The 12682-nt window shown below is 39.4% G+C and overlaps 1 protein-coding gene across 38 annotated transcripts in view; it reads left to right on the top strand.

Annotated features, from left to right (window-relative positions):
* The window catches only part of ZBTB20 (zinc finger and BTB domain containing 20), a 469842-nt gene that overhangs the window by 312236 nt on the left and 144924 nt on the right, over positions 1-12682 (top strand). For 3 of the 38 annotated variants that reach the window (XR_010356707.1, XR_010356705.1, XR_010356706.1), the window contains one exon: positions 8844-8942. The exons of the other annotated variants lie outside the window; for them this stretch is intronic. The gene's annotated coding sequence lies outside the window, so the exon portion shown is untranslated. Of the gene's footprint in view, positions 1-8843; positions 8943-12682 lie in introns of those variants that run through there. 38 annotated transcript variants of the gene reach the window in all.

Raw genomic sequence — 12682 nt, 5'->3', positions numbered from 1 at the left:
GCTAAGTGTTGTTGCATGGGGTTGAAGTATCAGAATAGTTTTGCCTTTTCAGTTGCTACACAAGAGGCTGAGTAATGCATTCTCTTACTATTTATATTTTCTTATACTTACCTGGACTAATGCAATGATAGACTCTTCATTAAAGCAAAACCTGGTATTTTTTAGGTAAAAAGAACTATCCAAAAGACGGATTAGATATACAAGTATTTAATTGTCATTCACATTTTTCTGTTCATGTTACTTAACCGTGTTTTGCTTACCACTCAGTTCATCTCTGATCTTGTTTACAGTCTACATTTTTCTGCCAGCCCCAAAATCTCCCTAAACTTTGTTAGTTCTTGTTTGAGCATCTTTGTCGATTTGTGTTTTACTTTCCACTCACTCACCTCTTTCCCTTTTCTTTCCCTTTGCTACCTACATGTAAGTTTATAATTTTTATTATGGGTGAGGAAGCCTGTTTGTATTTGTCCCAAATGTTGAGATCTACTGAAAGGGGGCAGGGGAAGAAACTAAATTGGAGTGAGTCATCATTCTTGGCTCCTTGAAAGTTGGAACCAGCTTCAAAGGGAGTCTCAACTTGGGGGCAGTTGCACAGATGAATCCCAAAACTTTTAATGTCCTCTTTCTTTCCTCCTCCTCTCTCCTCATGTAGTCCGAACAGATTTGGCAATTTCAGTTAAGCACGTCTGTGCAGATTTTTTAAATCCATTACGTAAGTTTGTTAGTTTAAGACTCTCTTCTTCAACATATGAGCCTAAAATGGCTTTGATTTAAAAATGGAACTTGGCAGGGAATTTGTTCATATGGTAAGATATGTTTTTTTCTTAGTTTGGTTTCATTTATAATATGTTTTAATCATTTTTGGTGTTTTCAAAACAAATGGTGAAATATGGGGTTTTTTCTTCTATTTCTGGCTACCCTCCTCTGAAAGGCCTTACTTCTCTCTGTGTGTTTAATTTCGTGCTTGAAAGCCTTTTTAGACAGAAGCTGCAAAATGTAGACTTAACATGCCTGTGAGGAGGGAAAATTCAGACATGGATCCTGCTGACCGGAACTGTGAATCTCACAAATCCTCTCTAACAGCAAGCAGAAGAGTCATTGAGTGGGTCTCAGAGTATGTAGAAATATAGAAATATATTGTAAGAAAACAAGTAGAATACAAGGAAAAGAAAGTTGGGAAACCAGGAGGGACAACACTGTTTCTGTATTCATGATCAGTGCATCATGATTATCTGAGCAATTATAATTTTAAGGATTTTTTTTCACAGTTTGAGGTGCAGCAAAGCAGATTGCCACCAAGCAAAATTCTTTCTTCTAGTTCCTGGAACAGGGGAGGATCTGCATTCCCTGATTGGCCCAAATATCCTGAATTTTCTATATTTTCTTATGCAAGTTTTTCTTTGTGATCTTCTTAGTACATACAGTAACCCATAGAAGAGACTTTTGTCCTTTAGCAGGTGGTTCAGACCATGCATCCTGTTAAAATCTGTCCAATAGGATTGGGTCCTAATTTTTCAAGTGATCTTGTCTTTGTGTGCACAGATCTCAACTTTGCTAGGGATAGGAGAGTGGGATACAAGTTAAAGTTGTGCTCAGTCTTGGAACCTCAGAGCAAATGGTTTTGAAAGAAGTGCAAGGCTAGTCTGCCTGTTTCACCTAGCTATATAGGAAACCTCAGCTTGTGTTTATGGCCAGACTGGCTGAAACAAAAGACATGTTGCTTTTGCAAAGGACAACAGCAGAGAAGAGCATAATCAACCCAAAGAGCAGTCCCTTTTTTGAAAACAGACTGGCCCTGGGAAAAAAAAAAAATCTCTTGTACTCATCCTCTGTGGGAAATCCAGCTGCTATTGCTGACAATTTAGGATGAGGAAGAGGAAAGCTCTGCATGACTAAAGCAAAGAAGCAAAAGATGGGAGGATCCACTACAGAAAACAGTGGTAAAGGGAAAAAATTTGCAGCTACACTTCATCCTGGTTAAGGCTGATGTATGAGGTAGCAGGAAGAATCTTTCAGGCTTGGAGATGGTCTTTAGAAGACCAGCCAGAAAAAAGCACACACAAAAATAAGAAAGCAGAAGGCGTGGGTGGTTATGGGGATTAGTACTGACATATGGAGCCTATCAGCTTGAAGTTACATGTTTAAATCTGACCTAGGTCAATCATGCCCCAAAGTCATTACTGTTGAGCAGCTGTTGGGTGGCCTCTGTGAAATGACTTAGGGGTTTGAGCCCAGTTTCTAGTGGCAGGTGTCCACATTACACAAACGTATCTGTATTAATTGCCTCCCTGTATCTGGGAATCTCACCAGAAAGACTAAGTACTAAGGGTTCATCACAGAGACTGAGCTATCCCGTTTTGTCTTGGGTGGCCCTTCAAGGAAGGGGCTGAAGAACTTTGGAAAAGTATCATAGGAGAAGACAGCAGATTCCCTTCTCTGTTGTTCAAGTCAGACCACCAATTTTCAAACCCCTAGGACCTGCAGATTTCACTGGTGCTGCGTTTACTCTTGAAGTCAGCAGAAAGTATTTCATAACTAGCTGCTTGCACGATGTTGAATATACATCATTTGGTTTCTACTTTCGGATCGTAATAATATAAACAGGAAAACTACATTTTGAATTCATTAAGTTCTTCCTCCGCTGTTTATAAAAGATAAAAACTTCTTGCTCCTTTTTTTTTCCTAAGGATTGATTGGTGTCTGTACATATTCGTTCACTTCTGTTTATGCAAGATAATAAGAGTATTAACATGGAGGTGGAATAATGGTGTTTATAGTTCCATCACCACTGTTTATATAAGATAAAAACAGTTTAAAAACCAGAAAAAGAAAAATAGTGAGAGAACATTTGCTGTTACGTACATATATTATTTTTTCCCACTTCTGTTTGTAAAGAATGTAAAAGAAAAAAACATAAGTGCTGCAAGTTGAAGAGGAGTTGATTCTATTTATAATATTTCTGTGCTGTTTACCTAAGATAAATTAATTTGAAGTTGATGTAGGGAACAGCTTGGAAGAAGAGAATTGGGGTGAAAGAGGACCTGGTGGGGTTAAGTCTGATACTCTTAGTACCTTGTAATCCTTTCCTTTATTAAGAAACATGAAAGATGCATGCTGAATCTTTCTAGTGGGAATACGATACCACCGGTGAGGCTGGGGACACACGGCGCTGTCACGGCAGCCAATGCAGCGGCTACCAGAGTGCTTGGAGGCTTTCTCTGGCAGGAGAGCTCTCAGAACAGAAAGGATACTACAATAGCCTGAAAAGATCTCATGAACATTAAACCCCTTGGTATCGTTGTCTATGGTCTTAGTCCAATAATTGTGTGCCTGTATGACTCTGTTTTGTTCTGCAGCTTTGAAGTCTAATCCTAATTCCTTCAGGGAGGAAGGCTTGTAAAATGTCTGCATTTCAGAGAGACAGGGAAATACTACCTTTGATGAAAGCCCTATTGTCAGTCTCTCTCAGTCCTTCTGAGTCACCCCTGCTCCTACCCCGTGCACGGGCATATTGACAGATGAGGGAAGCTGGCAGATGTGCATATTTCCTTGGGATGAGACTGATGATCTGTTCACAATGTCAACCAGAAAGGCCTCTTATACCTAATAAAAGAACAACTGTGTGGACATTAATGCATGCGCAGGCAAAAAGTCCAGCAGTATTCGCTTACTTTTCCAAATGAGTTTGCTCCAGATCCAGTTACACCCTTTGTGTGTTTGCTTTGGCCAAACATTCAAGCAGGCAGGCTTGAAAAATCAGGTATTTGTACACTTTCAGGTAGGGAACGATCAGCAGCTTACTTTGTAAGTGGTAAGTGCTGTGAGAGATGGCTTTTTGCACATGCTTCTCACCCCCCTTGTGCAGGTAAAGGAATCAACCCAGGAGTTGGCTTGACCTTCTCCAAGTGGTGATAGACTAGCTTAAAAAAATAGTGAGAAAAAATCCAACTGCATCGTTAACCAGGAAGCTATAGAGTATCAGTAAATCTAGACTTGCATCAAAAATGCTTTTTGTCTTCTAAAAGAAGTCACCATCTTCTGTAATTTCATAGTAGCATTTTTTTCCCTCTCTAGTCCTGTGTGTACCTAATTCACAATGATGTCTTCATCTCTTCTTCCCATTTCTTACTTCAGCCCAATAAATGTCTTTACAAGGCAGACCATTTAAACACATGCATAAGTCCATTTCTGTTAAAAGGATCCTGAAGTAAAGGTTGAATTTTAATTATATCCTTGAATCCCATTTCATTCACACATTTGAATTTAAGCATGAGCTTGAGTACGCGGTTTGAGGGTTCAAGGTTTAACATTAATGCTGTTCATCAGTTGTGTCATGTGGTCCATTGCACTGCTTGATGCCACATATGCACCCCTGCTCCAAATGTCAAGTACATGAAGCAGACTGTGTGTGCTTAGTGAGCAGCATTGCCCAAGGCAGATAAAAAAATAGGTTTTATTTGAAAAAAATTGCAGTCTACAGGTGGATCTTCCAAAGGCAGATAAGGGTATGAATTTGCCAGGTAAATGAATCCTTGAAAATTTCTCTCTACTAATTACCAGTCCTTACTTCCCTTAGTGCTGACATGGATGCAAAGAGAAAGGATAAATCTGTCAGCAAGCTGAGAAAGAGTTTAAAGGAACTTCAATCAGAAAGTTTTGTTTTTCAGATGAACATATATTGTCATGGGTACAAAATGACATTTCCTGAAGTGAAGGCCATTCTCATCCCTATCCAGAGCATTCCAACATACAGTAATATGTGTCTTAATTATGGTGTTCCTGTGTCTAAAAACGGCTCAGAAATTTCACTTTTTAGAGTTGTATAATCAAGTTGCTCCACCTTGCTATTAGGCATGAATGGCAGTCAGTGCTCCAGGGAAGCCTGAAATTGAAAGAGCAGCAGGTGGGGAGCAGTGGGTCAGGATGGGTATGCATTTAGGAGAGCTGTGTGGGGAGTCCAGAAGTAGAATAGCAGGAAGTGCTGTAAATTGGATTGAACACATTGCTAGTGGACAGGGTGAAAGATTATACAGCATTTGTCTGTGTGACTGTAATGAGCTTTTTTCCCATAAAAGATTTGGGGAGAAAGTACTGTGTATGAATAGGGTCCCTTTAAGAAGCACTTTTAAAAGAGCTCATTTTCGATTCCAATCATGTATATGCCCCAGCAAGACTGTAGCCAGATGCTTGTAGATCTGAGGAAAACAGCCTTACCCTTTTCTTATCATCTACCAGAGATGACAGACTAAAAACTCAGTAGCACTTTCGATAACTTCTAACAAGAACTGAGATTTGCCTGGCTCCATTTGTCTGGTCAAGGCTCTATTTCTGCCATTTATCCCAGGGAGATTTTCAGCAGAACCTTACACTTAGTGTCTAAATTAATGATATTCCTTCCTTTTTGCCACGACAAAAACCACTCTACACTATATACATTATGCTAAAGTTTTTGTCATGGACACAATCTGTAAAAGCTTTTTCAGCTTCTTCATTTTGACAAGCTGATTCCATTAAACCCTTCCCAGTGATCACATTGGTGTGGTATACATGGGAGAGGTTGTTTGCTCACATGGTTTTCCCTTCTTTGAAGCTAGGAAACAGTGATCATCTCTCAGGTTACCCGTTATGTCTTTTTCCTGTCCCCAGGAAAACATATTTTGAGGGAACACAGTGTAGCTCTCTTAGTAAATTAGTCTTCTCTGTGATATAGTCATTAATTTTTCTTTAAGGCTCTTTTAGGATAGAGACATGGGCTTAGCTCTTAAAGTGTGTAGGTTGGTGTGTTGATATGTTTGCATTAAAAAGCTCTGAACACATGAGACATTTCTCAGTATTTTTTACCATTCCACTTGCACCGAAATGGAAATAGTTGAGTGCTTTGAATAACAAAACTCTCTAGTTTTTCCCAAATACATGGTTTACACTAAATCCTCCAGTGAAGGTCACCACAGTCTGGTGATACCTCTGCTGGATACCTTGCACTATTGGAGGTTTTAAAGGGGTCAGGACAGACACTGGTAGTTCTGATTCTTCCATACTGGCAAGCACTAGATGCTAGTAATAAAAACTGGAGCTAATAAGTGATAGAGTTGATAAAGAAAGAAAAGGATGCTTTATTTTAAAATGCATTCTCTCACAGCTTACTTTCTAAGTGAGTTATTTTAATATAAATTTTTGGCAATAAGGAAACTTAAAATTTTGTGGCTAAAGCAAATAGGAGCCTGGAGGGGAATCAGATCCCTCAAAACCTGTGTTTGCCTTCAAGGAACGCTTTTTATCTGCCTTGGTTAAAAATGAACATGGTGTAGAGGTACTTCTTTATTTCACACTCAGTAAAGCCAGTAGGATCTTTTATGCCAGCCTCAGTGATGAACACAGCCACCAGACTTTCTGGGATAACTGTCAGTGCAGAATAGCATTGCTTACAGCCTGCTTTAGCATAAACCCAAAATCTATCTCAGTAGGCTTCCAAGGGCATTGAAGCTTCTCAGATTCATTAATTCATAATTTTGAGTGCTTTTTGTTAGTTAGTTAGTTAGTTAGTTAGTTAGTTAGTTAGTTAGTTAGTTAGTTAGTTAGTTAGTTAATTTGTTTGTTTGTTTGTTTGTTTGTTTGTTTGTTTGTTTGTTTGTTTGTTTGTTTTGCAACTGCTAATAATTTCACCTTCCTTCCTTGTCCAGGGCATTTCCACAGATACTCATATTTCTCAAGCTGACAGATTTCTGATCCCCCCAGACTGAATAGCCGTGTATCTCAGCTTCCCATCTTACATGAACTTTATCTCCCTCACTTAAAATAGCAAAAGCACTGTCTACATGAACAGACCATTATCCTGGTTAGGTTGTTAAAGTTACTGTAATGCTGACTTTATTTTCTTGTAACAGTTCTGAACAAAATGTTTCCTTTGAAAGGTCTCAGACCTCTATCCTCCCAACTCCTAATCACAGTAATATCCAACCTCAAGGAGTCATTAGTGAAGACTCAAACAATATCCTGTAACAAATCAGCTATGAAGAAATTGGCATAGTTTATCTCTCTGATTCATGTTCATATGAAAATAATGGGTTGCAAAATAAAGGTAGCATTTCTCTCATGCTATACAGTATCCATTGGATCCCAGTCTTTCCTTCTCCACCAACACATCTCCCAAACTAACCCTGAGTATAACTCCGCAGTCACTTATGAGACAGGATCCATTTATAGAAGTGACATGTTCTTAGACTACAAAGCCATTTCATTGTGCTGCTTCTTAAACTGCTTCTATTTGGTCATGGTAAGCTGTTGCATTCTTAGATAAATAGGAAAATGGTATAATTATTATATTTAAATCCAACCCTTAAAGAGGGGTTTACATTTCTGGACCAAATGGATGCAGTGAACTGTGTAAACTGAGTGTGGATGAGTTCTTGGAGTTGTTTGGTTTTGGCTTCATCTTTGTGAAATGGACACTTAGCTTTGCAGGAGAGCTGATAAGTAGCACAAGCTATGTCTCACCACTAAAAGACTTTGTAAAATCTTGGTGTCTGCTATTTGGGCTTCAGCAATCAAAGGGATTTTCTTCACAGAAAGGAGCATGCAGGTGGCTTTTCAGGTTTCTGTGAGGATTTTTCTTCTCATTTGATGTGATACAGGTTCTAAACTGGGTATCAAAAGATGTGAGTTCATTTCATAGCTCTGCCTTAGTATTGATCAGCTTCAAAATCAGTTTAGCTGTCTTCTTTTCTTCTTTTATTCCATGAATTGGGAATAAGGACAATTATATAAAGCAAAAGGTGATGTTTAGCTCGTTGGGGGTTTGTTTGGGTTTTTTTACAAATAAAGCACCTGAAATTATGTATATTGAACTCCACAACTTTAAGTCACATTTGCTGCTCTCTGGATGAGCTGTATATATATATGGATACTCTGTACTGTGTTAGGGAAAACTAGGAAGCTTGGAAAATCTGAGAAATTATTCAGTCTTTTATAAAACATATCCCACAATTCATTATAAGTATTATTTCTACTTGTTGACTGGGTCAGCAAATGAAATTACCAGGCTGAGATAGCCCAAGATGTTCAGGAGAGGAAGTTCAGGACTGGAACAAGAGTGTCACTTCTAAGCTAAGTCCTACTAGAGAGGGTGCTAGAAACTTGCAGTGTGACTTCTTTAATATTATGTTTGAGTTCTTCTTTAATATTATGTTTGAGTTTTCCCTTCAATTACATCTTGATTAAATCAACTACCCTGTCTCGTCCTCAATCTATATTATCAAATGGATACTCCAGTTAAGATAGAAGAGTTGGTGAAAAATTCCATCTAAGCTTCTCTGCTGTTGTACAACTTAAACTCCCTGCATCATCTCCTTGGTGATGAGGGTGAGGGAGGGAAGCATATCAAAGTTAAACTGACATAACAAGGATTCAAGGGAGGAGATGGTTTGAATATACTGGCAGTAAAACTTAGAATTGGGAACAGGTCCTGTAAAACAACAGTTTTATCATGTTTGGTGATAAGAGGGATCCAATTCTGTGGTAAGAGACTGCATTCTTGACACTTCAGCCACTCATCCCCATATGAAAGAGCAAAGAAAAGTTTGGTTGCCCTGAAATCAGTTTTCAGGGCACACATCACAGAATAGGATAGCACAGCATGCTACAGAATATGCTGTTCTGATACCAAATATGAAATGGAGAGCATTTTTAGTGGAGCTTTATAAGGTAGTTTTGATTTATTTTAATAGCATAAATTGAAAAGAAACAGGTGAAAGATAAATTCCAAAGTATTGATTATGGCCTTGTAGAAAAAACAGTTGGTTCTCCTGGAAAACTTGGAAGAAACACATACTTAATCTGTCTTGTAGATGCTGTGGGCTTGACACTGTGCACAGAGGTACAGCTGCATGACCCTAGTGACTTCAGTGTGTCTGCAGGGGTTTGAAGGCAAGTGAAATCTTTCTGTAATGCTTTTAGTCTTATTCCAAGTGTTGTGCACTCTCCCAAGAGCACAGCTCATGTTCGAAACAGTACAAATTTTTTAAAAATTGAGTACAAGCCATATGTTCTCTTATCTTTCAAGGATTTGCTGCTCTTGTCTATGGTGTCTGTCAGGTTAAGATATTCCTATAGGTCTTCATAGAATCAGGCTCTGATTTCTTTATGATTAGGCAATCAAGATAACATCCTGACGGTTTCTTTAAATGATTGTGGCAATGGATCTGATGTGCCCACACTTTTCCATCATGATCTTGCTGCCACTTTGCTCATGATTTAACAAACACCCTCATAGTCAAGTCCTAAACCATGCAGCACGCACCAAAGAGAGCAAGCTGGATTTTTGAAGTCCAGTATAACTCCAGCCTAGGTCTTGACAGAACTCTGCTCATACCCTTTTTGCCCCACCAGCCATGCATGATGCAGACCCCCAAAATCCCTACACAGCCTTCCAGTCCCCTTGCAACTCAGGCTTAGCACCATTCCCAATTCAACTTAGCACTCCAGCCCAACCTGTTCTCCAGATATTGCAGTGCTCATACACTCAGCCAGTGCCCTTTAGTTCTGCTCTGCAGTGCCATCAGGGCAAAATGATATATCAGAGTACTTATGTCCCAAATTGAATGTTAGTCAGATGTTAAAATGAAAGAAATATTATGGAGAGTCAGCACATCTCACTGAGGAAATAAATTATGTGCAGTGGAGTGTCATGCCTCTTGGGACCACATATGATCCAAAGACACCATTTGCAGAAGTGATCACAACACCAGTGGATTTATCAGTTCATGATAAAGGAACATTAATACCCAGAAAGCAAATAATAATTAGCAACAGAAAGTTCCCAACCAGTAACTTAAACTCATTTTTCAGGGTCACTTCCTCACATTAGTAGCCTATTTGTATGTATCACTAGATTTTATAGCAATTATCTCCTTATTAATAGCAACTTCACTAATTGCTATTATTAATAAAGATGCATTTAGTTCCTAGTACCTTGCTTTCTCATTTAACATTTTGGTTACTCAAGTGTCATCTGCCTAAATAATTTAGTATTATTCGATTGTATTTTCTCATGCTGTGGAGTCCAGATTTGGAACTGCAGAATTCAGGACAGGTACTTGAGAAGGTGTAGGGAACAGGGACCATGCACTAGGACTGCAAACCTCCAAGCAGGGAAGCAAAGATGCTTCTTTGCTTGTCCACCTTGCAGTAAGGAGAGCACAAATTGATGTGGCCATGGTGTAACACACAGTTCCACTTCAACCATACACCCTCAGAACAGAAAATTGACCTGCAGGTATAATCAGAGCCAAGACATAATTTTGAATGTTTTATCCTGAAAGGCAGCCAGAATCTTTAGTTATATATCCTTGTATATTTTGGTTGATATGTTTTCTGTTTTCTTCTGTTTAAGATTTCAAAGCTGAGTTCTAAGTGCCAAGAGAAACCAACACAAAATATTTTATAAAATGAAAATGCCCAAATTGCTTCTGGACCATAAAGAGAACTCATCTGGTCAACAGCTGACTTCTCTTTTCTCTCTTTTGCAAGAGTGAAGAGGGAGCAGTCTCTTGCTGGGTGGGAACAATCCAGTCTCCATGCAACCATTATTTTTCCAGTGCCATCTTTGCTCCTTCCCAGTCTCTTGATGGGAGGACACACAGCTGCACAGTGAGGGAGAAGGGGATCAGGGGCCTGGGTGATATTACACACAGGAGCAGACAGCAGCTGCCACCAGAGCAGTGAAGATGGATGACGGCACAACCCCCTTGGGCAGTCAGAAAGGGGAATTAGGAGTTATTTTGGCAGTGGCCATCCCTTCCCAGGTATTCTGTTCCCAGAATTAGTCCCCTAGCAGTGGCCTCCTTGTCCAGGGTGGTGGTGGGCAGCAGGAGCAGGGCAGTGCTGTGGCTCTGGGAGGTGGTGCTGGGCAGCCTCCTTCTGCCAGCAGGCTGAGCTGGAGGCTGCACTGGCCAAGCACCTGCCAACAAAATGCTCTGGTTTCGCTCATTGTAACAAATCCCTCAAAGATGTGGTTAGAGTCACAGAAAGATAAAAGAAGTACTATTCCAGGCCATCTTTTAAGTCATGATACATGCTCAAAATGCTACATTTGCATTATAAAACAAGAATATATTTAACCTTCCTTCTTCCTCACTTTTTGGTAGCTTTGCCCGCACCCTGAGCCCTTTAAAGAAACTGCTGCTGAAGCTATAATGCACTGTTGCTTCCAGAGAACTCTCCTGCTCTTCTTTTAAAGATGTCTTCTTCTGAGGTGCTTTGTATAGAGACTTTTCTTGACTGAAGTTCTTCTTAGGGACCAAGAGACCACTAATGGATGTTAATTAGAGTTCAGTTTACAGATGCAAGAGATTACTGTTCTTGTTTCATCTGTCTCATTGTTTTCACTGAGAACAGCTGTTAGGACTTATTTTGGGCTGAGTTACCTGTGAAATGAGTCAGCTTGATGTCTTTTTGTATTAGCTTACATATACATGAAAGTCCACATTTGGATTGGATTAATTTCTTTTGTCTTATCAAAACATATTATCCACCCTTCCTGGCAGGCAGAGTGTGCTGAAAAATCTATTCCATCGAGATTTTTCTTTTGTGTTTTCTAGTTGTGGGTCCGTGGAGTTTTCTGATTTATAAAAGCATTTTTTTGGGTGTGCATTTGTAATGCTCATTTAAATTCTGTTTTCCCCAGTACATATTTGTTAATGGGGAAAAGACAAGGCTAAAATTATAGGCATTCTTAATTATAAAAGAAAATTTTAAAGTCTCCTTTTACTACCCTTAACAGCCGAAATTTAGCAATGGTATTAAATACAGTACTGACATTAAATACACTAGTGAAGAAAATGTAAGCTTGAGCTGTGTCATAATTCCTTTACACTATGTGTTAAGGTAGACAGCAAGGCATTCTTTCTTCAAATTTGAGAGAGGAAACAGAAGAGGAAACCTTTTCCTTTGTCTTTTGTGGACTGTAGCTTCTAAACAAACTGCCTTTGGAAAATGAGTGATGGAAATATTATCAATAAATTTTGATTCAAAATTGTTGTCAAGTCATCACTGCATTCTTCACAGAACCACAGTTTGGCTGTTTATTTCATTTAAAAGAGCATATGCAGTGGTAGTTGAGTAGATTTTTTTTTCCAAGTTCTTTCATGATGCATAGCAAAAATAGATATACGTGTGGCAATGCATACAGACTTGTTAATTCTAATGTGCATAGAAAAACTTCTTGTCCTTTCCTAAAGATAATTTTATTTTGATTCTCCAGTATTGCAGACTAAGGGTTTATGCATGGCCATATAACTGGCTCTCAAGCTTTGCTGTGTCCTCTCCCATATGAGTTTTCTCCCTGCCTGCAATAAGCTGTCAGATATAAAACCGTCTCCTCAGTTCAAACCTTTCCAAGTACTAGCTCCACTGAGTGATGTTCATTTCCTGTCTTCTTAAGCAGAGTAGCCAGCCCTTCTCCTCAGTCTTGTGTGAATGAAGGAGTCCATGAGGACAAGGGCTGGGCTGTGGAGCTTCCTCTTCTGGTGGGAGCACAGAGGTGAAGATGCAGAGCAAAAAAAGGAATGTGCCCTGGTAGCCTCTGCAAAGACTTGATTTCAAAAGGAGCAGGATTGGGCCTGTGCATGGGTCAAGATCTGCTGCACTGGTTTTTCTCGGGTGTGCCTTTTGGACCATGTATGTGCTG

This window comes from Passer domesticus, chromosome 2, assembly GCF_036417665.1.
Source record: "Passer domesticus isolate bPasDom1 chromosome 2, bPasDom1.hap1, whole genome shotgun sequence".
NCBI lineage: Eukaryota > Metazoa > Chordata > Aves > Passeriformes > Passeridae > Passer > Passer domesticus.
The sequence above is the reverse complement of the archived record's forward strand: the minus strand, read 5'-3'. Positions and strand labels throughout refer to the sequence as shown.